Source organism: Apostichopus japonicus, chromosome 4, assembly GCF_037975245.1.
Source record: "Apostichopus japonicus isolate 1M-3 chromosome 4, ASM3797524v1, whole genome shotgun sequence".
Taxonomy (NCBI): Eukaryota; Metazoa; Echinodermata; class Holothuroidea; order Aspidochirotida; family Stichopodidae; genus Apostichopus; species Apostichopus japonicus.
In genome coordinates, this window is record NC_092564.1 from 17608006 (window position 1) to 17635905 (window position 27900).

A 27900-nucleotide genomic window follows, 5' to 3' on the forward strand; every position below is an offset into this window, starting at 1 on the left:
TACAGTTAGAGACGTTAATATCGAGATGAATAACTCCTTTTTTAAGTCAAAGTGTAGACTCTAATTTTCAGGGATTAGCACACGCCTGTGGCTAGTAGTTATAGCAGAGAATTGTCGTTATTGTTGTGGTAATGAACCCGAACAGATTTTGTGAATACATTTACTACATGTAAGTAGCAGGAATATGACATCGTTACAACATCCAATGTATAACGTCTTTCCTTTGGACTTTATTCAATGTAAATAAGACGACTGGCTTTGTACTAGAGATTGTCTTATACTTGTCTGGAATTAGGCTTTGTCCCTGTACGGAACCGTAACTCCTATGTAAGCGTTACAGAACGTTCGCCCAATACATGCATAAGCTGTCTAAAAAGATTGCCTGCTATGCCTGTACACAGAATTTTATACCGGCACATTTTGAGAAAGGTTGAAGACCAAAGGCCTGCATACATGAAATAATGAAAGATTTACTAGTAACAACGCCCCCCTCTCCCCCTCCACTTTGAAGTGTCCATAAATTGTTATGGTACGATGAGAAAAGAAATAGGCCAAAAGGGGAGAAACTTATATTTGTTTCCTGAAAAGAGAGCTTTTAGTATCGGCTCCCCGAATCATGTGAGCGTTTCACACATTAATATATACTTGTTCAAATTCAAGTTAAACAGAATGATGGATTGGTCTTCGTGTAAGGTGATATAAACTCTTCCTGTTTTACCAAGTTGTATTTTACGTATACCCCAAAGTATCAAAGCTATTATAATGTAAGTGAAACTGATATGAAAGGTTGAACGCTATACAAATCATATACTGATCTACACGTGTCTGTATGCGATTGTTTGTGTGTCTGTATGTGTTTGTGCGTGCTATAATGGAATAGTGTAGTACACCAATTAAGTTTCATTACTAGCATGTTGAAAGATTTCCTTCCTAACGATATCACAACAGTACACGTTTATCCCTTCATTCCTTTCACCACTTATTTCGATACTAGACTGCGCTGTACAAGTGGGGTAGGGGTAGGGGTGGGGTAGGGTAGAGAGTAAATATCCTACGTGCTCTATACTTAAAGCAGATTTCTTCAAACCGGTCTCTAATATCCGGAAATGTGCTTCACTTCCTTCCTTACCTGTCTCCTCACGACCTTGGCACTCTTGTTTCATCTTGACTATAGCGATCTGGTTACTTTCTATAGCACTGTGGATACTCCCGCATATAGACCCTAAAGAAGGCCTTACGCATGTGTATATGAATAATGCAAACTGTATGCGAATACAAATGTTATAGTAGGCTACCCAAAAATAATGCAATAGATAATTAGTAAAACATTATAGCAACGGTTTTCATGCATGAAGAGTTCGCAAACTGTGAAACAATGCAAGTAAATCCACATGACAGCAATCAAAACGGATACAATCATTATTGTCCTCACGAGTCGCATATTACATCAGAGTGAGGCTAACACTGAAAGGAAAGACGTATAATACATTTTATTGCTCATTAAGAATTCCAGTGCTCCGTAGTCTGCTAACGCAAACTTGTATGTGTAAACGACAATATGTAGCTTGCTCCTCTCTCGATCGCTATGCTAGTACATGCAGCATATAAACATGTCCAGTACTGTACGAACCATAGTAAGTGCTATCAAAATGGCATATGATATGGAATCTGCTGGTAGATAAATGACTGTAGAGCGAGATTTATAAAGCCTTGTTTTGAGGCCTTCACATTGTGCTTTTGGCATGGAGTTATACATATATATACTGTACAGTATATTTAATATTTCGATTCTGAGTAATGGAATCACTGGATTACTTATTCAAGAGACATATTTACTAGGCGTCGAAACTCAATGCAAGTTTTTGAATTTTCGTCTCCCCCCCCCGTTTTAATCACGTGACAATGCACATTGTAATTAATATTATATTTATTGTAGTATAGCCTCATTTAAAGTGCAATGATAATTTGCAATTATTCTTTTAATTAAGTAGTTTTATGTGTCTTCTTTTGCAATTTTTCGTCAATTTTAACAAACCTGTCAAATATTACTGCATCATTTGAAAAAAAACACATTAATTAAGACACCTTCCTTCTTTCTATGAGTTTGTGATCAAGTGAACGGTAATTCTCCAGTAATTAATTCTACCAATCGATGTAATCAATACATCGACAGATGAACTTCACGCTCGGCTCGGCTGACAACATTGTAAGCAAATGGCAGATAGTTCAATTATATAGGTTTAGAAATGATATTCGCTCTAAAAAAAACTTAAAAGGAATCAATATTATTGTTCTAGTTTGACTGGTAACCCGTATTTATTACTTAACTATAAATGGAACATATCGAGTTAAAACCGACTTTTCAACATATTTTCCAAAACTACCAGGTATGTTACTATAAATGGGATTACAATCGATTGTGGGAAGACGCCATCCTATATGGTTTAATCAAAGTCTGAATATTCATGAGCGAGTAAACAATTAATATGCTTTGCATTCGTAACGATTCGTCACCCTGATACGTTCTGTACATACAATTATATATCACATGACAACCTCATTCGCCTTAAAAAACTCATTATTAAGAAATAAAACATTGGAAAATTAATAAAAGACGATTATTTCCTTTCTGTCTGTTTTGTTTGTGTGTGCAAGGAACACTAACAATTTGACATCAGGTAAAAACTGATGTTTTAACATACAGTCATAGCCAATCATATCGAAAATAGCACACATTCAAATATACCACAAACCTAGTTGCGCATGTTTAAAGGTCATTCTATGTTTCACCACTCACTTACATGGGTACGCCCAATTATTCAGCTGTCTGCATAAATTTGTGATCAAACTCTTCTTCAACAGAAACAATAAAACAAACTGTTCGTCTTTTATACATGCAAAACAAAAATGTTTGAAATCATCATTTTGTTTTGTTGACTCAAATAAACAAAAACGAACGTTTGGGTTAGCTATATGAATACCTCTCTGAATAATATTAGATAGCCTATAGATGTATAGGCCTAATCGAATTTACATATAACAGTCAGGGCTGAGGTTGTTACTTATGTTAGCTGGTTCTCAAGGCATTTAGTTGCCAATGAATCTAGATCAGGGTTGTCCAACCTACGGCCCGCGGGCCACAGTCCGGCCCGCCGCAGGGTTGCGTCCGGCCCGCCAGAGATGCTCTACGGTGTGAAATTTAGTGAGCAGATTTATTGATAACAATTTGAAGCTTTATAATCAATCATTCGAACCTTCTGGGTCCAAAAACTGCATACAGGTCAGTTTGTGTAACACTCTCTCAGCAGAGGGGAGGGGGGGGGGCGGCTGGACTTTATTCATCTGTTTTATCAGGAAGGAAAATATATCAGTGCGCTCCGCGCGCAGTGCTCACATTTTGTTGCCTTAGGCTTCGCGCAAAAAAATCGAAAAATCGAGCGTAGGGTTCATGCGGCCCCCTCCTTCATCATAATCATTCCATGTGGCCCTTCTCTGCAAAAGGTTGGACAACCCTGTTCTAGATAGACTTATTTCGCCTCCTCGCTTACCTGTCTTCTCACAACCTTAGCATTCTCGCTCTATAGTCTAAAGTGAATGACAACAATGTTTAGCAATGTACACCACCACATTTAGCTACATGTCACTTCCGGTCACCGGACCCACCTTATCACATTGAATCTCTGACAAATGTGATGTGAATCACACACATATGTAAGGTGGAATATATAATGTAACCCGACAAGAACCAGCTACATGGCTCTTTATGTTCAGTTTAAAAGTCAACTTCACTGGTCAATTTGTCTCCCTATCTTATTTTGTGATTTTGTGGTATTAGTTTGCTGTTAAAGCTGAAATTTATTAAATAAATCCGTAAGAAATAACTTTGGCTCGAAAAAATATTAACAAACATATATCTTAATCAATTCTGATATATTCGCTCGTTATACTCATCTTTGAATCCAGCTTTAACTTAAATTCTTGACTCTAGATCTACTAACGTCTCAAAAATAAACTAAATTTCGTTAAATCTATATAACCTATGAGTTACGGTACTACTATACATAGATAGCTTTCTTCTTGTGTAACTCGAGAGAATTTGTCGTTTATCTTCGTTTGTGAATATTGTATCTTTAAAATAAACTATAAAGCCAACACCATGCCTTAGCTTGTCGGATCTGGTACATCTGATATTATCCACAGAGGTGATTAAATCCACCCAAGCCGATAAATCTCGGCTTCGAATTGCGTCACTAACCTTTTGGAATTATCTAGGGGTATATATACATAAATATATATATTGTGTATCCATATACAATTTCTCATTTAAAGCAAGATTCGGCGTTTATTTGAAGAAAGAAATCAAATGACATCGCTGTTTTGCCTCCTGCAGAGTTCTAAAGATACGACGTCTTGAACTTCACATGTGTCTTTAATTTTAAATTATAAAGAAGTAATTAATTATTAATAAAGTAAGGGGAAAACAACTTTTTTTGGTTGAATTTTTGGTGGTCCGGCAAACTTGATAAACAAAGTACAGCAGATAGAAGTCATCTTTTTCCGAGCTCTCTTACCGTTTTCTTTTACATTTTTTATAGTTTTGTTTACTTTCACCGAAATAAAGACGGTTGTTTATTTCTTCATATTTTCAATGTAAGATATTAACGCTATGTCATCATTAGGTCATATTAAAATACCACGGACACCTAGCCTATTAACTAAATTTGTTGTGTGTGATAATCTCAGTCAAAATCTGTTGAAAGTTTTCGAGTTTTGATAAATCTGGGAAACTCATTAAATATTTACGTGGAGTGTAGCCCTTAATAAGTTACCCGTAACCCCTAACTTAACCTACATATATCATTTGCATAAAATATTTAAATCTTAGGCCACAAACCTGTGTTCAGTGTCCTTGAAACGAAGGTTGTAAAGGACAAAGGAATAACATAACAGAAAATTAGGCAGTCACTCCCCTTTAAATCATCAATGGACATAATTAGCTAATCTGTATTCATAAATAAAACTAGAATTAAAAAATAAAACCCTTTAAAATGGTCAGTCTTTGATGGATTTTGATTTTGATGGTGGGAGTTGCAGCTATTCTCATGATTTCTAATGCCTATTAGAGTGATTAAAGACCATGTTGTTCATATAGATGTCCTTACACATTTAATACCTTCTATTAGTTAGATTCAGCAATTGCAAAGCACTTCTTTATTAAAGAAAATAAACCTTGTAATATCCAGACATAGAAAATCAATTGAGGCACATACGGCCTGATGATGTCAATTATTGTATACTTGATCAAGTCTTCGGCCTTGGGTGAAGAGAAAAAAAACACATTAAATCTGAGATATGTTACAAATGGAATAATATTTTCTTAGCTGCTCTGGGAAAGTTGTCCATCGCAGTTATCTGTATCACAAATTAATAATAATGATTGGATTTGTCTCCTTCCGGATGCTTATTATAACTTAATTAATTACATTGATATTTTGAGTAATACTTTAAAACCGGCTTTATAAATTGTCGAGCTATAGACGTTCATCGAATCCATAATCGGTTTCATCTTGATGTAACGGATCAGGCATTAACATTAGCACAATTTTGTCAGGATCTGTGCATTCATTTTAAAGTAATCAAGAACAAAATTCGGATCGATTCGTTGTCGTTGATGTGATGTCGTTTTGAATTTACTTCTGTATAAATGTTCGTTATGCCATTTTTTTAATTAGTAGATAGATGGATGGATGGATGGATGGATAGAATACTGCGTAAATTGTCTCTCAAATTTGCCACTAGACCGTTGAATAGTATTTTATCAACGAAATGACAAACAGAGAAAACAAATACCTAGATATGACCCCCCCCCCAAAAAAAATGGTTGAAAACAGCAGGGGAAAGAAATGCGGGATCTGATCTAGAAGATTCTTTTCACGAACAGTTTTGATTACTAGCTGTTTCTTCAATATTCTCTGAATAGATAAACAGAGAGACGGCCATTTACTCCTGTCAAGAGATAATCTGATATGGCCATTCATGGAGATTTGAGCTGGCTTTCATCTTAATTAAAGCTTTCGCGGCCTCATCTGTCGTCCTCCACCAATGGGAAGCTTCGGTTTAAAGCCATCGTTGAATGGGGTCTTCAATAGTTTATCTAACCATTGACGTAAAAACTCGTTCCCCCTCCTCTCTCTTTTCTCTCTCTTCTTTGCTTGTACTATGTCACTCTAAATCTAGTTAGGCTCCCCATTTAAATACTTTATGAAGTGTGATTACTAAGACTGCGTCGGTCTATAGAATACCCTGATGAAAAATTCAGGTGGATTTCGTCACAGCACGCTTCATTCCAAAATAACCAAAACTGGGGGGATTTGAGGCTCTCTTCGCATAGGATGTATATGCCATTTTAATTTTTCTATGTAGGCGTTCATTTAATACATAACGGTGAACAACTTTTGTTTACTTGTAAGAAATTTTTTGTTTTGCTTTTATATTTTAATATGTTGATTAAAGAGGAAGTCTCTTTAATATTCAGAGTACTAGGATTTTGTTGAGAATTAAAAATTAAACTTACAATATGTATTAAAAAAGTAGTATTTTTATTTTGCAAAAACAAAACAAAGGGGGATTGAAAACAAGTTTTGGTACCAATTTGCATGTAAACTCTTAGGTACTCTGTTTTGGAATTATTTCAACAAGATGCTCATTATTAATTTCTTTTAATTGTTTTATTGTATTTATCTCAATACGTCTACTATACGTAGCAAGATATTGTAATGTTGGACGGCAACATGGTTTTTCGCTGCTGCATGCCACTGCCACATGTCTTGGGAATTTCTTTTTTTTTGTCACTTTGTACTGCTTGGAATTTGCTAACAAAAGTTACACATTTCAGAAACAAATGAGGCGTTTTTAACTTATTTTAGAGCATGAAAACATCTACATTTACATCTTATCTCATCTAAGGTTTCGTCTTAATGTCAATCACATTCTTGCAGTAAACGTCCTAACATAGTTCCTGCAGACTTTCTAAAATGCTCTTCTAAAAGCTTACGAAGAGATTAAACAAATGATATTATGCATCTGAATGTTAGAGAGGTACAATCATGTAACGAAATGTGCTAATGTGACAGTGATGCGGCGCTAACCCCCAAGGGATTTACATGATTCCTTACCTACAGGCAGTAAAACTTGATTTGATAATGTAGCTACAAATAGTCCAGCCAGCATGTTTTGCTATCTTGAAAAGAAAATGTTGCTTGACAGTGGCACGCCACGCAATATATAATACAATTGTGAAATCAAGTTTCAAGGATTTCCTGCCAGGGGGCAGGAAGTGTTCGTTAAACTAAGTTCTGTTTGGTTGGGCTTGACTTTAAGTTACATAATGTAGGATTTATCTTGCCAATTTCGTCGTACTGTATGTAGCAAAGTTATTCTGCAGTATTTTGTAACTACTTTTTCAAGATATACTCTGTACAATACAAATTATGTTAAGAAACATGCCTATATAGACATCCTCCACCTACAATATTTCACAATCCCTGTCTGAAATGCATACAGTGAGTATCGAAGTACAAAGAAGCGCGCGCATCAGTGGTTATGATTTTCTGAGGCATTTCTGCTCTGTTTCTCTCTAACAGTGCAATAGAGCAAACTGTCCCTCCCCTCTCACCGGAAAACTGTCCGCGTACACGCCACTATATATCCCGTCTTCCTGCATGAATCTACCGTAGTTGAGAAAGAAAGAAGAAGCCATGCTAGGTCAAAAGATACATCTAAGCTCCTTTAAATCAGTAACAGAAGGAATTATTCTTAAACTTTTAGTTTTATATTCCAGACTAGTCTTGTATAAACCTCGTCTTTGTATACTAAAAAAACAACACCCACTTTTTTTTTCTCATTTTATCGTTTTCATCAGGAAAATATCAGAAACTTACTCATTTTTTCTCTCTCTCTTAAGATCACATACAAAGCGTAATAAGCATTATACATATACAAACGTCAACATAGACAATATATAGAGGAGAAAGCCAACTCTTCATAATTCCCGAGAGGTTTCCTTAAGGCTTTTTTCAATAATCTAGAGGTTGGTTGGTGTTATTACTGCTGTTCTTATTTCTTACTACTGATCGAATGACGCCCATACATAGCTCGGTGAATCCTTTTCCCGAATAATTCATCAGCTTCGGATGGCCGACTACTCGGGATGGAGTTTGTGGATCAGTGACTCCGTAAGGCTTTTACAACATCTGTTACCTTTTTTTGTTGTTATGGTCCTATAATGTGCAGAGAAGTTAAGACGTACTTTACATACGTAGATGTATATAGAACTGGGAAGAGCCAGAGGTGTGAATAGACATGACGGTAAATTATGCAAACTATAGGATCGCATAGCGACGTATTAAAACTGACCTGTATGACGAAGCCAATTTAACGGTTGCTTTATTAAAAGCAGTATGGATATGTATGTATACATGCGAGATTTAAATTTGTGACATCGATATTCAGGTAAGAATTAGATAAGGTTTATAAAATAGTCTTTTTTTTTTGGACAAGATTTAAGCATTGACACGAAATACTGACGTCACAAAACAATTCACATGCGTGCTGATTTCTTGCTTATGATTTCGCTTTCTTGAATGTAAAATTCAAATGTTTATTTTTTCTCGCTCTCTCTCTCGTGCCGAACACACATGTTTATTATGAGTGTGTCACGATACATTCCATTTAATGAGAGTTGCTTTACATGTAACCAGAAGGTTTCCTGTTTAAAATCAGGAAACATCAACTTTAGCATATTTGTATAAAACTGGGTTAATAGTATGCTGTTATAAACCAATTAAAATTACAAACGATCCGAATATTTGTTTTGCTTAAACTCTCACACAGCTATCCTATTGCGAATTCTCCATAAAATGAATTATTCATAGAATCTCAATTAGCATATCATGTAAGCTTTTTCGGAATGGTCGCGCATGAGAACAACAAACCAGTTTTCAAAATATGACGCTTCATTTGAATTTTGATTGATGGTTGTTTGAAACCGAAGTGGGAATTGCAGCCTTTCATCATTTCGATATCCGAGTTAAATTTAATACATTATATTATATTGTATATGTATATTATATATTTATATTATAATTATATTGTATATGTATATTATATATTTATATTATATATGTACATGTACATGTGTACATGTAATGGCAAAAGAAGAAAAGAAAGAAATCATGGTTGAGCGCCTGGGGAACTGCCCCCCGAGGCCCTGCCCATGCCCTCTTTTCGTCCCGTAGGACATGGCGAGGAGTTAGTTCCATTGATACCTTAGAAAAGGGTTACACATCGGGTGTTCCGAACTGTGTAAAAACAGCCATCAGCAGTCTGTCCGTTTGGTCTTGTTCCGGTCTCGTACGCATCCCTAGTACCTAGACAGTCTAGCATGTATATGGATTTGTAAACCTTCTTTTGCAGTTGGAAGCTTGATTCGCAACGCAACACTTTATTCACACCTACGTCCCTCATCCACAAGTAACAATTTATTCTTCTTTATAAGCTGTTTAAATGATCAATCAGATCAATAAGACGCGCAGATAATCAGACAATCAAATGCGCAGACAATCGGACAAGCAGGTCATTCTGACAATGAGACACGCAGACAATGAGACACGGAGACAACCAGACACGCAGACAGTCAGACACACAGACAGTCAAACAATAAGAAACGCAGACAGTCAGACACGCAGACAGTCAGGCACGCAGACAATAAGACAATCAGACACGCAGTCAGGCAGACACTCATACAGTCAGATAAGTAGTCAGTCCAACAATCAGACGCGCATATACTCAGACACGCACACAATTAGACAATCAGACAATTACACACGCAGACAATTAGACACGGAGACAACTAGGCACACAGGCAGAAAATCAGATAATCAGACAATCACACAATGAGAGACACACATACAGTCAAACAATCAGACACGCAGTCGGTCAAACAATCACAAGCACAGAAGCGCAGACGCTGAGACAAGCAGACAAGCAAACAAGCAGAAGTGCCGAAAAGTAGACAAGCAGAAAATCAGACACGGAGACAATCAGAAATGGAGACAATCAGACACGGAGACAAAAAAAAAACACGGAGACAATCAGACACGCAGACAATCAGACACGAAACAATCAGACACGGAGACAATCAGACACGGAGACAATCAGACACGGAGACAATCAGACATGCAGACAATCAGACGGTCAAACAATTAGAAGCGCAGACAATCAGACACTCAGACACGCATACAATCAGACCGCAGACAATCAGAAACGCAGACAATCAGACATGCAGATAATCAGACAATAAGACAAGCAGTCAAACACACAAGCAGACAATCAGACACGCAGAAAATCAGACACGCAGACAATCAGACACGCAGACAATCAAACAATCATAAACGCAGTCGGTCCAACAATCAGACACGCAGACAATCAGACACGCATATTCGCAGACAATCACACACGCAGACAATCAGACAATCGGACACGCAGACATCCAGACACGCATACAATCAGACACGCAGACATTCAGACACGCAGGAAATCAGACAAGCAGACACACAGACAATCTGACACGCAAGCAATCAGACACGCAGACAATAATACACTCAGGCAAGCGGCCAAACACACACGCAGACACGCAGACACGCTGACAATCTTAACACGCAGAAAATCAGACACGCAGACAATCAGACACGCAGACAATCACACAACTTGCAGACAATCAAATTTGCAGACAATGAGACACGCAGACAATCAGACACGGAGAAAATAAGATATGCAGATAATTAGACAAGCAGACAATAAGACAAGCAGACACGCAGTCAAATACACACGCAGACACCCGGACACGCAGACAATCAAATAATCAGAAACGCAGTCGGTCAAACAATCAGACACATAGATAACCAGACACGCAGACAATCAGACACGCAGACACGCCGTAAAACACACACGCAGACACGCAGACAATCAGACAATTAATTAATCAGAAACGCAGTCGGTCACACAATTAGAAGCGCAGACAAGCAGACACGCGGTCAAACACACACGGAAACAATCAGACACGCAGACGATCATACACGCAGACAATCAGACATGCAGACAATCAGACACGCTATCAATCAGACACGCAGACAATCAGACACGCAATCAATCAGACACGCAGACAATCAAACATGCAGACAATCAGACACGCTATCAATCAGACACGCAGACAATCAGACACGCAATCAATCAGACACGCAGTCATGCAGACAATCAGACACGCAGTCAAACACACACGCAGGAAAACAGACAAGAAGACAAGAAGACGCAGACAATCATACACTCAGACAAGCGGCCAAACACACACGCAGACACGCAGACAATCAGACACGCTGACAATCTTAACACGCAGAAAATCAGACACGCAGACAATCAGACACGCAGACCATCACACAATTATACACAAAGACAAGCAGACAATCAGACACGTAGACAATCAGACAATCAGTCTCGCAGACAATCAGACACGCAGCCAATCAGACACGCAGATAATCAGACACGCAGATAATCAGACAAGCAGATAATCAGACACGCAGATAATCAGACACGCAGATAATCAAACTTGCAGACAATCAAATTTGCAGACAATGAGACACGCAGACAATCAGACACGGAGAAAATAAGATATGCAGATAATTAGACAAGCAGACAATAAGACAAGCAGACACGCAGTCAAACACACACGCAGACACCCGGACACGCAGACAATCAAATAATCAGAAACGCAGTCGGTCAAACAATCAGACACATAGATAACCAGACACGCAGACAATCAGACACGCAGACACGCCGTAAAACACACACGCAGACACGCAGACAATCAGACAATTAATTAATCAGAAACGCAGTCGGTCACACAATTAGAAGCGCAGACAAGCAGACACGCGGTCAAACACACACGGAAACAATCAGACACGCAGACGATCATACACGCAGACAATCAGACACGCTATCAATCAGACACGCAGACAATCAGACACGCAATCAATCAGACACGCAGACAATCAAACATGCAGACAATCAGACACGCAGTCAAACACACACGCAGGAAAACACACACGCAGACACGCAGACACGCAGAAAATCAAAAACACGCAGAAAATCAGACACGCAGACAATCACACAATCAGACACGCAGACAATCAGACAAACACACGCAGACAATCAGACACGCCGTAAAACACACACGCAAACAATCAGACACGCACACAATCAGACATGCAGTTAACAAACACGCAGACACGTAGACAATCAGACATGCAGACAATCAGACACGCTATCAATCAGACACGCAGACAATCAGACACGCAATCAATCAGACACGCAGTCATGCAGACAATCAGACACGCAGTCAAACACACACGCAGGAAAACAGACAAGAAGACAAGAAGACGCAGACAATCATACACTCAGACAAGCGGCCAAACACACACGCAGACACGCAGAAAATCAGACACGCAGATAATCAGACACGCAGACAATCACACAATCAGACACGAAGACAAGCAGACAATCAGACACGTAGACAATGAGACAAGCAGACAAGCGGTCAAACACATACGCAGACAATCAGACACGCAGACAATCAGACAACCAAACTTGCAGGCAATGAGTCACGCAGACAAAAAGACAAGCAGACACGCAGACAAGCAGAAAATAAGACATACGCAGACAATCAGACACGTAGACAATAAGACACGCAGAAACGCGGTCAAACACATACGCAGACAATCAGAAACGCAGACAATCAGACACGCAGACAATCACACAATCAGACACGAAGACAAGCAGACAATCAGACACGTAGACAATGAGACAAGCAGACACGTAGACAATGAGAATGGCAGACACGCGGTCAAACACATACGCAGACAATCAGACCCGCAGACAATCAGACAACCAAACTTGCAGGCAATGAGTCACGCATACAAAAAGACAAGCAGACAATCAGACACGCAGACAAGCAGAAAATAAGACATCAATCAGACACGTAGACAATAAGACAAGCAGAAACGCGGTCAAACACATACGCAGACAATCAGACACGCAGACAATCAGACACGCAGACAATCACACAATCAGACACGAAGACAAGCAGACAATCAGACACGTAGACAATCAGACAACCAAACTTGCAGGCAATGAGTCACGCAGACAAAAAGACAAGCAGACAATCAGACACGCAGACAATCAGACAACCAAACTTGCAGGCAATGAGTCACGCAGACAAAAAGACAAGCAGACAATCAGACACGCAGACAAGCAGAAAATAAGACATACGCAGACAATCAGACACGTAGATAATAAGACAAGCAGAAACGCGGTCAAAGACATACGCAGACAATCAGTCACGCAGACAAAAAGACAAGCAGACAATCAGACACGCAGACAAGCAGAAAATAAGACATACGCAGACAATCAGACACGTAGATAATAAGACAAGCAGAAACGCGGTCAAAGACATACGCAGACAATCAGACACGCAGACAATCAGACACGCAGATAATCAAATTTGCACATAATCAAACTTGCAGACAATCAAACTTGCAGACAATCAGACACGCAGACAATCAGACAATAAGACATAGACAATCAGACACGGAGAAAATAAGACAAGCAGACAATAAGACAAGCAGACACGCGGTCAAACACACACGCAGACACCTAGACAATCAAATAATTAGAAACGCAGTCGGTTAAACAATCAGACACGTAGACAACCAGACACGCAGACAAGCAGATACGAAGACAATCAGACAATCAGACACGCAGACAATCAGACAAACACACGCAGACAATCAGACACGCCGTAAAACACACACGCAGACAATCAGACACGCAGACAATTAATTAATCAAAAACGCAGTCGGTCACACTATTAGAAGCGCAGACAAGCAGACACGCGGTCAAACACACATGCAGACAATCAGACAATCAGACATGCAGTTAACAAACACCCAGACAATCAGACACGCAATCAATCAGACACGAAGACAATCAGACAATAAGACAAGCAGACACGCAGTCAAACATGCACGCAGACAATCAGACACGCAGATAATCAAACAATCAGAAACGCAGTCAGTCAAACAATCAGACACGCAGACAATCAGACACGCATAAACGCAGACAATCACACACGCAATCACGCAGACAAGCAGACACGCGGTCAAACACACACGCAGACAATCATACACGGAGACAATCAGACACGCAGACATTCAGACACGCAGATAATCAGACACGCAGATAATCAAACTTGCAGACAATCAAATTTGCAGACAATGAGACACGCAGACAATCAGACACGGAGAAAATAAGATATGCAGATAATTAGACAAACAGACAATAAGACAAGCAGACACGCAGTCAAACACACACGCAGACACCCGGACACGCAGACAATCAAATAATCAGAAACGCAGTCGGTCAAACAATCAGACACATAGATAACCAGACACGCAGACAATCAGACACGCAGACAATCAGACACGCCGTAAAACACACACGCAGACACGCAGACAATCAGACAATTAATTAATCAGAAACGCAGTCGGTCACACAATTAGAAGCGCAGACAAGCAGACACGCGGTCAAACACACACGGAAACAATCAGACACGCAGACAATCAGACATGCAGTTAACAAACACACAGACGATCATACACGCAGACAATCAGACATGCAGACAATCAGACACGCTATCAATCAGACACGCAGACAATCAGACACGCAATCAATCAGACATGCAGACAATCAGACACGCAGTCAAACACACACGCAGGAAAACAGACAAGCAGACACGCAGACAATTAGACACGCAAACAATCATACACGCAGACAATAATACACTCAGACAAGCGGCCAAACACACACGCAGACACGCAGACACGCAGAAAATCAAAAACACGCAGAAAATCAGACACGCAGACAATCACACAATCAGACACGCAGACAATCAGACGAACACACGCAGACAATCAAACACACACGCAAACAAACACACACGCAAACAATCAGACACGCAGACAATCAGACATGCAGTTAACAAACACGCAGACAATCAGACACGCAGACAATCAGACACGCAGTCATGCAGACAATTAGACACGCAGTCAAACACACACGCAGGAAAACAGACAAGAAGACGCAGACAATCATACACTCAGACTCGGCCAAACACACACGCAGACAATCAGACACGCAGATAATCAAATTTGCACATAATCAAACTTGCAGACAATCAAACTTGCAGACAATGAGACACGCAGACAATCAGACGCGCAGACAATAAGACACATAGACAATCAGACACGGAGAAAATAAGACAAGCAGACAATAAGACAAGCAGACACGCGGTCAAACACACACGCAGACACCCAGACAATCAAATAATCAGAAACGCAGTCGGTTAAACAATCAGACACGTAGACAACCAGACACGCAGACAATCAGATACGAAGACAATCAGACACGCAGACAATCAGACACGCAATCATTCATACACGCAGACAATCAGATAACCAGTCGCGCAGCCAGTCAGAAAATCAGACAATCCTACATGCAGATAGCTAGACACTCAGACAGTCAGACACACAGACAGTTAAACAATCAGACGCGCAGTCAGTCAAACAATCAGAAGCGCAGACGCAACAGACCAGCAGACACTTAGACAATCAGACACGCAGCCATTCATACACGCAAACACTCTGCTACGCAGTCATTCAGACAATCAGACACGAAGCCAGTCAGACACGCAACCAGTCAGACAATCAGCCACGCAGACAGTCAAACAACAGACACGCAGTTAAGCAGACACGTAGAAAAGCAGACAATAAGATACGCAGGCAATCAAACAATCAGAAGCGCAGACAATCAGACACGCAGACAATCCGACACGCAAACAATCAGGCAATTTGATAAATGAAGGGACATTCAATTGAAATGTTTATTCAATTCCTAAGTACCAGTTTTTTTCTCCAGATAACAACATTTAAAGCTGACACGTTTTGCAGTAGAAGTGAACTTGAAGCAAACAGGTGTGATTTCATATATGCAAGCACACCTAACTAATCTGTTTTCTTGCCTTTTCTACCGTATATTGAGATATAATTAACCACCCTAGGTAAAGTTGGATCCCTATCCAATCTTATTGCAAAATAAAATATTTTGCTATTAGTGTGGAGGCTATGATATGCAGCTTACATCACATACATAATGGATTTATCTATGAATATATTTGGATAAGAATACATACGAAATAGACTTATTTAGGAATATCTGTGGTTTAAACAAATTACGTGACATTCTGAATAGATTTATCTATGGATAGATGTGGCTTACACTAAACTAACATAGTTCACTTATTTTTGAATATCTGTGGCTAACACCACTTTACATTATGGATTACATCACTCAAATAATGTTTGCTCTGTGAAGATATGTGGCTTAGAATACATACGGAAACAGATTTATCTACACGGATATCTGTGGCTTACACTACTATCATACTTATTCATAAATATATTTGGCGTACATCACAAAGGTAATGGATTTATCTATGAATCTGTTTCGTACACAACTTACATTATATATGAATATCCGGAGTTAGAAAAACGATAAAGACTAATCTATGTGGCTTACAAGATAATTAATTTACTTATGTATATCTGTGGCTTACATCGCATACATCATGTATTTATCTAATAATATATGTGGCTTACAATACATATGAATCATATTTATCTATGAGTATGTATGACAGCCATAGCAGAGTTATATATCAATATATGTGGCTTAGGATACTTACGAATAGGATTAATCTATGAATATATGTGGCTTACATCACTTACAAAATAGATTTATCTATTAGTATATGTGGCTACAGCACATACAAAATGAATTGATCTATTAATATAAGTGGCTTAGAATACTAACATTGTCAACTTATTCATGAATATATGTGGCTTACACCACTTACGTTTTAGATTTATCTGTGATTATCTGTGGCTTATAACATTATATAGCGTATTTAGTTATGAATATTTATGGCTTGGAATATATACGAAACGGATGACACATACGTACAAAACATAAATATATACAACATAATTACATACAAACAATACACGCATAAATAAATAAAAACATACATATATACATAAAAAATACACCCATTCGAAAGAGATACGAGACAGGTCTGTGAATATCTGTCGCTTATAAAAACGTTCATAGTTAATAGACTAATCAATATCTGTGACTTACATCACATGCATTATGGAATTTGGATTTTTCTATGAATATCTGTGGTTTAAAAAGTTACATCTCACTTATTTATGCATATTTGTTACTTACACCACTTACATTATGGATACATCTATGAGTGTTAATGGCTTAGAATACATATGAATCATATTTATCTATAAACACGTAGGCTGAAGAAGCAGATTAATCTATAAATATCTGTGGGTTAACGCACTTACGAATATGAATACACGTGGCTAACAAAACGAACAGTTCACGTATTTTTGAATATGTGTGGCTAACACCATGTGCATTTTGAATTTATCTAGGAATATCTGTGACTTAAGATACATACGAATCATATTTATCATTGAATGTGCGGCCTAAATAACAGATTAATCTATGAATATCTGTGGCTTACAAAACTAACATAATTCACTTATTTAGGAATATATGTGGCTTCCACCGTTTTACTTTATGTAATTATCTATAAATATATGTGACTTACAATACATGCAAATCATATTTATCTATGAATATGTATGGCCAACATTTTAAAATTATTCAATTAATATCTGTTAACAAATTAATCTATGAGTATCTGTGGCATACATCACTTAAATATTGGATTTATCTTTCACTATTTTGGCTTAGAAACATAATATTTATATATGAATATGTATTGCCTACATAGCAGATTAATCTGTGAATATATTTGGCTTAGAATACTTACGAATAGTTAAACGCACTTTTGACCACTTTACATTATGGATTTATCTATGAATATATGTGACTTAGAATACATACGAATCATTTGTATCTATGAATATGTATCGCTGAAATAACAAATTAATCTATGGATATCTGTGGCTTAGAATACTGGATTTATTTACGAATATCTGAAGCATAACATCACTTACATAATGGTTTTATCTTAGACTATTGTGGCTTAGAATTCATAATATTTATCCATAAATATATGTTGCCTACATAGCAGATTAATCTATGAATATCTGTGGCTTAGAATACTTACGAATAGTGAACGTACTTATGAATGTATGTGGCTTACACCACTTTACATTATGGATTTAGAACTTAGATGACTTAGAATACATACATACATACATACATACATACATACATACATACATACATACATACATACATACATACATACATACATACATACATACATACATACATACATACATACATACATACATACATACATACATACATACATACATACATACATACATACATACATACATACATACATACACACATACATACATACATATATAAAATACATATTTATCTATGACTATGTATGTCTGAAATAACAAATTAATCTATGAATATCTGTAGCTTAGAATACTGGATTTATTTACGAATATCTGAAGCATAACATCACTTACATAAGTTTTATCTTAGACTATTATGGCTTAGAATACATAATATTTATCTATAAATATATGTTGCCTACATCGCAGATTAATCTATGAATATCTGTGGCTTAGAATCCTTACGAATAGTTAAACGTACTTATGAATATCTGTGGCTTACATCACTTTACATTATGGATTTATCTATGAATATATGTGACTTAGAACACATACGAATTATATTATCTATGATATTTAAAATATGGATTTATCTATATGTGACTTAGAATACATACATACACGCATACATACATATATAGAATACATATTTATCTATGAATATGTATGGCTGAAATAAATTAATCTATGAATATCTGTGGCTTAGAATACTGGATTTATTTACGAATATCTGAAGCATAACATCACTTACATAATGGTTTTATCTTAGACTATTGTGGCTTAGAATACGTTATATTTTATCTATGAATATATGTTAACTAAATAGCAGTTTAATCTATGAATATCTGTGGCTTAGAATACTTACGAACAGTTAAACGTACTTATGAATATATGTGGCTTACATCACTTTACATTATGGATTTATCTATGAATATATGTGACTTAGAATACATACGAATTATATTATCTATGAATATGTATGGCTGAAATAACAAATTTATCTATGAATATCTGTGGCTTAGAATACTGGATTTATTTACGAATATATGTGACATTCATCACTTACATAATGGATTTATCTATGACTATTTTGGCTTAGAATACATCATATATCTATATATGAATATGTATTGCCTACATAGCAGATGAAGCTATGAATATTTGTGGCTTAGAATACTTACGAATAGTGAACGTACCTATGAATATATGTGGCTTACACCAATTTACAATATGAATTTATCTATATGTGACTTAGAATACATACATACATACACGCATACATACATATATAGAATACATATTCATATGTATGGCTGAAATAAATTAATCTATGAATATCTGTGGCTTAGAATATTTACAAATAATTAAACGTACTTATATTACTATATGTGGCTTACACCACTTTACATTATGGATTTATCTCTAAATATATGTGACTTTGAATACATCCATACATGCATGCATACATGCATATATAATACATATTTATCTATGAATATGTATGTCTGAAATAACAAATTAATCTATGAATATCTGTGGCTTAGAATTCTGGATTTATTTACGAATATCTGAAGCATAAAATCACTTACATAATAGTTTTATCCTAGACTATTGTGGCTTAGAATACATAATATTTATCTATAAATATATGTTGCCTACATAGCAGATTAATCTATGAATATCTGTGGCTTAGAATACTTACGAATAGTGAACGTACTTATGAATGTATGTGGCTTACACCACGTTACATTATGGATTTATCTATGAATATATGTGACTTAGAATACATACATAATGCATACATACATGCAAACATTCATACATAGAATACATATTTATCTAATAATATGTATGGCTGAAATAACAAATTAATTTATGAATATTTGTGGCTTAGAATACTGGATTTATTTACGAATATCTGAAGCATAACATCACTTACATAATAGTTTTATCTTAGAATATTGTGGCTTAGAATACATAATATTTATCTATAAATATATGTTGCCCACATAGCAGATTAATCTATGAATATATGTGGCTTAGAATACTTACGAACAGTTAAACGTACTTATGAATATATGTGGCTTACATCATTTTATATTATGGATTTATCTATGAATATATATGTAACTTAGAATACATACGAATCATATTATCTATGAATATGTATGGCTGAAATAACAAATTAATCTAAGAATATCTGTGGCTTAGAATACTTACGAATACTAAAACGTACTTATGAATATATGTGGCTTACACCAATTTACAATATGGATTTATCTATAAGTGACTTAGAATACATACAAACATACACGCACACATACATATATAGAATACATATTTATCTATGAATATGTATGGCTGAAATAACAAATTAATCTTTGAATATCTGTGGCTTAGAATACTTACGCATAATTAAACGTACTTATTACTATATGTGGCTTACACCACTTTACATTATGGATTTATCTATAAATATATGTGACTTTGAATACATCCATACATGCATGCATACATGCATATATAAAATACATATTTATCTATGAATATGTATGTCTGAAATAACAAATTAATTTACGAATATCTGTGGCTTAGAATACTGGATTTATTTACGAATATCTGAAGCATATCATCACTAACATAAGTTTTATCTTAGACTATTGTGGCTTAGAATACATAATATTTATCTATAAATATATGTTGCCTACATAGCAGATTAATCTATGAATATCTGTGGCTTAGAATACTTACGAATAGTGAACGTATTTATGAATGTATGTGACTTACACCACTTTACATTATGGATTTATCTATGAATATATGTGACTTATAATACATACGAATCATATTATCTATGAATATGTATGGCTGAAATAACAAATTAATCTATGAATATTTGTGGCTTAGAGTACTGGATTTATTTACGAATATCTGTGACATTCATCACTTACATAATGGATTTATCTATGACTATTGTGGCTTAGAATACATAATATTTATCTATAAATATATGTTGCCTACATAGCAGATTAATCTATGCATATCTGTGGCTTAAAATACTTACGAATAGTGAACGTACTTATGAATGTATGTCGCTTACACCACTTTACATTATGTATTTATCTATGAATATATGTGACTTATAATACATACGAATCATATTATCTATGAATATGTATGGCTGAAATAACAAATTAATCTATGAATATCTGTGGCTTAGAATACTGGATTTATTTACGAATATCTGTGACATACATCACTTTCATAATGGATTTATCTATGACTATTTTTTATATATCTATGAATATGTGGTCTACATCACTAACATGACAGCTGTATCTATGAAGATATGTGGCCTACAATACTAACATAATATAGATATATCTATCAATATATGTGTCCTACATTACTAACACATACTAGATGTATCTATGAACAAATGTGGCCTGCAACACTAACATAACATATATATCTATGACTATGTGGCCTACGTCACTGACACGACAGCTGTTTCTATGAATCTATGTGGCCTACAATACTAGTAACATATATCTATGAATATATGTGGCCTACAATACTAACATATCATAGATATATCTATTAATATCTGTGGCCTAAAACACGATCATAAAAGCTGTATCTATGAATATAATTATGTGGCCTACATACTAACATAACAGATATATCTATGAATATGTGGTCTACATCACTAACATGACAGCTGTATCTATGAAGATATGTGGCCTACAATACTAACATAATATAGATATATTTATCAATATATGTGGCCTACATTACTAACACATACTAGATGTATCTATGAACAAATGTGGCCTGCAACACTAACATAACATATATATCTATGACTATGTGGCCTACGTCACTGACACGACAGCTGTTTCTATGAATCTATGTGGCCTACAATACTAGTAACATATATCTATGAATATATGTGGCCTACAATACTAACATATCATAGATATATCTATTAATATCTGTGGCCTAAAACACGAACATAAAAGCTGTATCTATGAATATAATTATGTGGCCTACATACTAACATAACAGATATATCTATGAATATGTGGTCTACATCACTAACATGACAGCTGTATCTATGAAGATATGTGGCCTACAATACTAACATAATATAGATATATCTATCAATATATGTGGCCTACATTACTAATACATACTAGATGTATCTATGAACAAATGTGGCCTGCAACACTAACATAACATATATATCTATGACTATATGGCCTACGTCACTGACACGACAACTGTTTCTATGAATCTATGTGGCCTACAATACTAACATATATCTATGAATATATGTGGCCTACAATACTAACATATATAATAGATATATCTATGAATATATGTGGCCTGCAACACTAACATAACAGATGTATCGATGAATATCTGTGGCCTGCAGCACTAACATAACAGCTTTATCTCTGAAAACATGTGGCCTACGACATTTACAGAACAGTTGTATATGAATATATGTTGCATGCAACACTTATATAACAGCTGTATCAATACATATGTACACTACAAAAAAAGCATTGATAAGACTACAAAATACAAAACAGCTTGTGACAAGCGAAAAACACTGTTGTGATAATAATATCACTTACTGTATACTGACATCACCGAAAAGTGCACATAGCAAATTGAACTTGACAGTTTTCATTTTCAGAATCGGTTGTAGCTGGAACAACCGGTTCCAGAATGCCTCGGTATTGTCTCTCTTTGGCGATGTCGTCAATACCGCATCGAGAATAGAATCGACATCGGCAGGTATGGAACTGCCGTACGGATAGTGCGTTTGCAGTGCCGGATTTACGAATGGGCAACGTGGGCAGTTGCCCATGGGCCTCCACAACAACAACAATTTTCAATTGTAATTGTGTCTGTTTGTGAATGGTAGAAACAGCTAAGTGGTTGTTTTCCTGCCATTGCAAAGCACAAGTCGGCAGACAAACATGATTGGCCTAATATCTAAAGTCATCAATCTCGTTACAGTACACCCTGATAGCAACCTGTTCATTAGTACTGAGAGAGGTGGTAGCAACCTGTTTACTTGTACTGAATAATTGGTCAGGCAAACAGGCTTACATACCGGCCGTAATGAAAATTCTTGAACATAAATTTACTTCAAAAATCACACAATACTGCACCATTTTTCATCTAAGCACCCTTAATTATTCAAAAAAAATCCAGAGGAGAGGGGGACACCCCCTCCCCTTAGACCCTCCCAAGGACGGCGATCACTGGGATGCTGTGGGCCTCCACTAATGAAGGTTTCCCACGTGCATAAGTTATATCTAAGCCATACTTTTCGGAGAGGGAAGATAAGGGGTGGTGGAATGCCAAGGTACTTTTAAGAAAAGTTACACAGGAAAGAACGTGGGCACGAAAACCAAACAACCAAACGACTGATCCGCTCTCAACCCCCGTCTCCTTGCATCGAGACTGTGACTGTGTGAGCATCGTGTGGAATATGGCGGGCCATAGTGGAATGCCAACGTAGTGTATGTGGTTGGAAAGTAATTTACCAAACGAGCTGATGTTCAGAACATTTCTTTGACTCAGATATTTCTTATCGTGGCACAATGTGGATACTTGATTGAAACGCTTTTACCCAAGCGACATACTTTCATGAAAGCAAAATTATGTACTGTTTCGCTCAAAACTATAGGTCTTTTAATGAATTAGATATTTCAAAATAAAATTTATTACTGAACTTAAAATGCAAGTGTAATGTCATAGTAGCACTTTCAGCTACATAATAAGTTCCCCGAAACAAATTCTTTACAAACGTACGCTTATTGTAAAAAAAAGTTGAAAAGTGGTGTACAGCAGTCTTCAATTTGTTATTTTCGCCATCAGCGATGAAGATACAGGAAAGAGGTAAAGGAAATAATTGATACTTTCGTGGTCTTTAAACTTGAAGAACGTGGAGAGAACGTAGAGAACAATATTGTTCTCTCTTAAAGGAGAATGAAATGTCAGGTTTCTTATAATCGCTGGTTTAAGTTGATCCACTTATCCGCGAGATAAGTTATGGGGATTTGTAATGGGAATGGAATTAAGTAATTAAGCATGTTTTGTGTCGATTAAATTTGTTTAATTTCTCCATTTGTAATTAGATACTTAAAAATTGTTTAAATAAGTCAGAGTTTTAAGCGTAGTTAGGATTTGTAATTCATTAAAAGAATAGTCCAGGTAAACATTTGATATGTTACAGAGGAACATAATCTATTCTAAGCATTGCAGTGAAATTTGCATTCAATTCCTACGTACCGTTTATGAGATACAGTTGAAGTTATCTGATATTCTAACAAAAGTGAACTTGAAGCAAACACACTGAAAAATAATGTTTTGTGTTTTCTTTATTTTTCAGTCTATTGATTTGACCTTGGATTGGATAGGGTTACTAGTTTGCCTAAAGGGATGTGAAGTTTATAAAATACCAATACTCATGGTACGTTCACATTATGGATGCATAGAAATTGTAGAGTTTAAAATTATACGTAAATTTCAAAGGAAAGCAAAACATTATTTATCAGTGTACAACAATGACGTCACGCTTGTTTGCTCCAAGTTCACCTTTGGTACAAAAGGTGGCAACTTCAACTGTCAATATCTTAAAAACGGTACATAGGAATTGAATGCAAACTTCACAATATCAAAGAGAATTTTAACCTTGACTATTCTTTTAAGCTTTGTTTCGTGTCCGGTGAATAAATGGTTTAAATGGGTCTCAAATGGGGTCTCAATTAGTTTAAGATAATGAAATTGTTTGAGTGCGACTCCTTCCAGTGTTAGTAAGACGATCCGGATCATTTAGTATAGAAAAAAGTGTACTCACGGTTTTTCTTCCTCATCTGTTCCCTTCCTTCCCCTCGGTCCCCTTACTGTCCCTAGATACTTACCACGGACCAGCGAAGTAAAAGCTCGGTCGATCACCACCATTAACAAACAGAATCCGACACAACTTAGATTGGAAATAAAGATATCCCTTGTAAATATCCAGGGCAAGGGAATTCAAAATGGCGCCGTTTGATTGTTTGTGTTCCGTACGGCGTGTAGGCAGAGAGCCTCCTTATCCGGGGCAGAGGGTTGCCATAACTTAAGTTCATTGATCTATACGCAGGTTCCTTTATGAATCCAGTCACTCCGAGAATGCAAGAAGTTCTTGTAGTTATTTTCCTTTATGAACAATTCTGAATTTAGTTCCAAAAATCCTGAATTTGGTTCCGTAAATCCTGAAGTTGTTTCCGAGAATCTTGTATTTAGTTCCAAAATTCCTGAATTTAGTTGCGAAATATTTTGAATTTAGCTTAAAAAAATTGGTATTTAGTTCCAAAAATCAAGTTTTTAGTTCCATAAATCATGTCTCCAGCAGCTTGTTCATGTGGAATAAACGCGAGTTTTTCCGGTTATATTATCTGCAAATGATAACATATATAATATTGTTCTACAAGAAACCGCGATAACGAACATTTGTCCATAAATATTGTTGGTTCTGTGGAGAAGATAATCCATTCCGAAGTGTACAAATGAAGTTACTATTTAAGTAAGGTCACACAAAATAGAGCCTGTGTAACAAACAACTTGTTCCGCTCTCAACCCTAGTCCCATTGAAGGTATAGTGGTGAAGTTGTCGTCTGCTTATAAAGGCTATATACTGAAAGCCCACGTACAGTGTAAAAAGTCAGGCTTGCACGTGCAGGTCTCTACAATACATCGATAGATCAGATACACCAGTCTTTTATCTTTACCGGATGGGAGTATAGCTGCTAATTTAAATAACAATATAGAGCAGTTACATTCCTGAATACTTTGATGAATAGCTGATGTACACACACGCTGGTAAAGACATTGTGATTATCTGAATCAAAGAGGTATACTAACACCTGTCTGTTCTAGCCTTGATGTGCTTTATCCGACCACTGAAAAACAAAAACAAAAAGAGAAAAGCCTTTTACAACAGTTTGAATGAAAGCATCATATAACAGACTGAATAATACTCTACAAGATATACCAAGTTTCCATTTTGTTTCTGTGCCTGCCAAAAGCGGTGGACGGGGCAAGCATATGTGGTCCATTGGATAGAAGTATGAAACGTTTGTTCTCATTATGTTACAGCTGTACATTTATCATAGAAGGACAAATATCGCTTGCAATGTATTGTTTTTATGTCATTTGGAGACAACTTCAACTCTAACCTCAATATTGCTAAAAATCATATATACATTCGGACCCTCTATAGAGCTTGTCAGACAAAGACAATAGGAAACTGTGACCAATTACTGTGAAATAAATGATCGAATCTATACCAGGGCTTGTTTCATTTGAAAAAGAGTGATCCTTTTAGCCAATAGTCAAACGACTTTCTTGAGATATTAGAAATGCAAGAATCTAACAAAATAGTTTAGGCTTTATTTTTGGCGTGCGGAGAATGTTAAAATTACAAATGCAGCAATATTGTTTTTAATTATTTTAGTTTTATATTTAATTTAGTGGCTCCTATGAAAGGTCTGCATTAATCGTTTTACTTACAGGTTTACAAATTATGCGAAATAAGTGAACGATAATTGAAAAGATAAATTTCGTTTAACTTATTCTTTGAATTACAATATTGCAGTACTGTATTGATCATCGGAAAAACGTCATTGAACATTACGTAACGTAACGTCAAGTTAGGCAACGTACCGCAATCGACGGATGATCACGTTCAAATCGAGTGACCTCTATAATCAGAATGGACAGAAGAATAAAAAATGATATAAAAAATCGACTAGCCCATATCATATATATATATATATATATATATATATATATATATATATATATATATATATATATATATATATATATATATATATATATATATATATATATATTTGAAATTGCAGTGAGTTGGAAAATCCAGATCAGTGGTAAAGCTTCTAGCCTCCACCGGGATTCGAACCCGCGCCGCCCGCCTTATATGCGGACAACCTAACCACTATAGGCATATATCTTTAAACCACTGTTTGAAGTAAATATGTCCTGTTTTACCATATATTTCTCGTGTAATGCGATAAAAACCTTATCCACAGGCTGAATCTGCACCTTAATAAGTACCGTACCGATGTGAGATCAAAATCACATCTTTTTTTAGCTGATTAGCTCTGACTTATGCGCTTATTTATCGCGGAGAATACGGACTGCTAGATTTACCGTGTGCAGTTAAGACAGGTGTTAAAACCCTTACATAGGCCCCTTTTTTCTTCCCAAGGCTAATAAAACGGTCGTAAATTTGATTCAGTTTAAATAAAGCCAGATGAACTTGGCAGGCTCTGGGTAAGTTGTGTGTTTTTTTTCTTTCACTTCGTATGTGTAGACATGTTCGCGTGTGTTGCCTTTAGGCAGCTACTTCGCATATAGGAAGCTATTACTGTTGCATAAAGACGTGATAAAGCTATATACCCACATA

The 27900-nt window shown here is 36.3% G+C and overlaps 1 protein-coding gene across 4 annotated transcripts in view; it reads left to right on the forward strand.

The window, feature by feature from the left end:
- The window catches only part of LOC139966659 (angiotensin-converting enzyme-like), a 69466-nt gene that overhangs the window by 18891 nt on the left and 22675 nt on the right, over positions 1–27900 (forward strand). Inside the window, exon 1 of one of the 4 annotated variants that reach the window (XM_071969921.1) lies at positions 26384–26536. The exons of the other annotated variants lie outside the window; for them this stretch is intronic. The gene's annotated coding sequence lies outside the window, so the exon portion shown is untranslated. Of the gene's footprint in view, positions 1–26383; positions 26537–27900 lie in introns of those variants that run through there. 4 annotated transcript variants of the gene reach the window in all.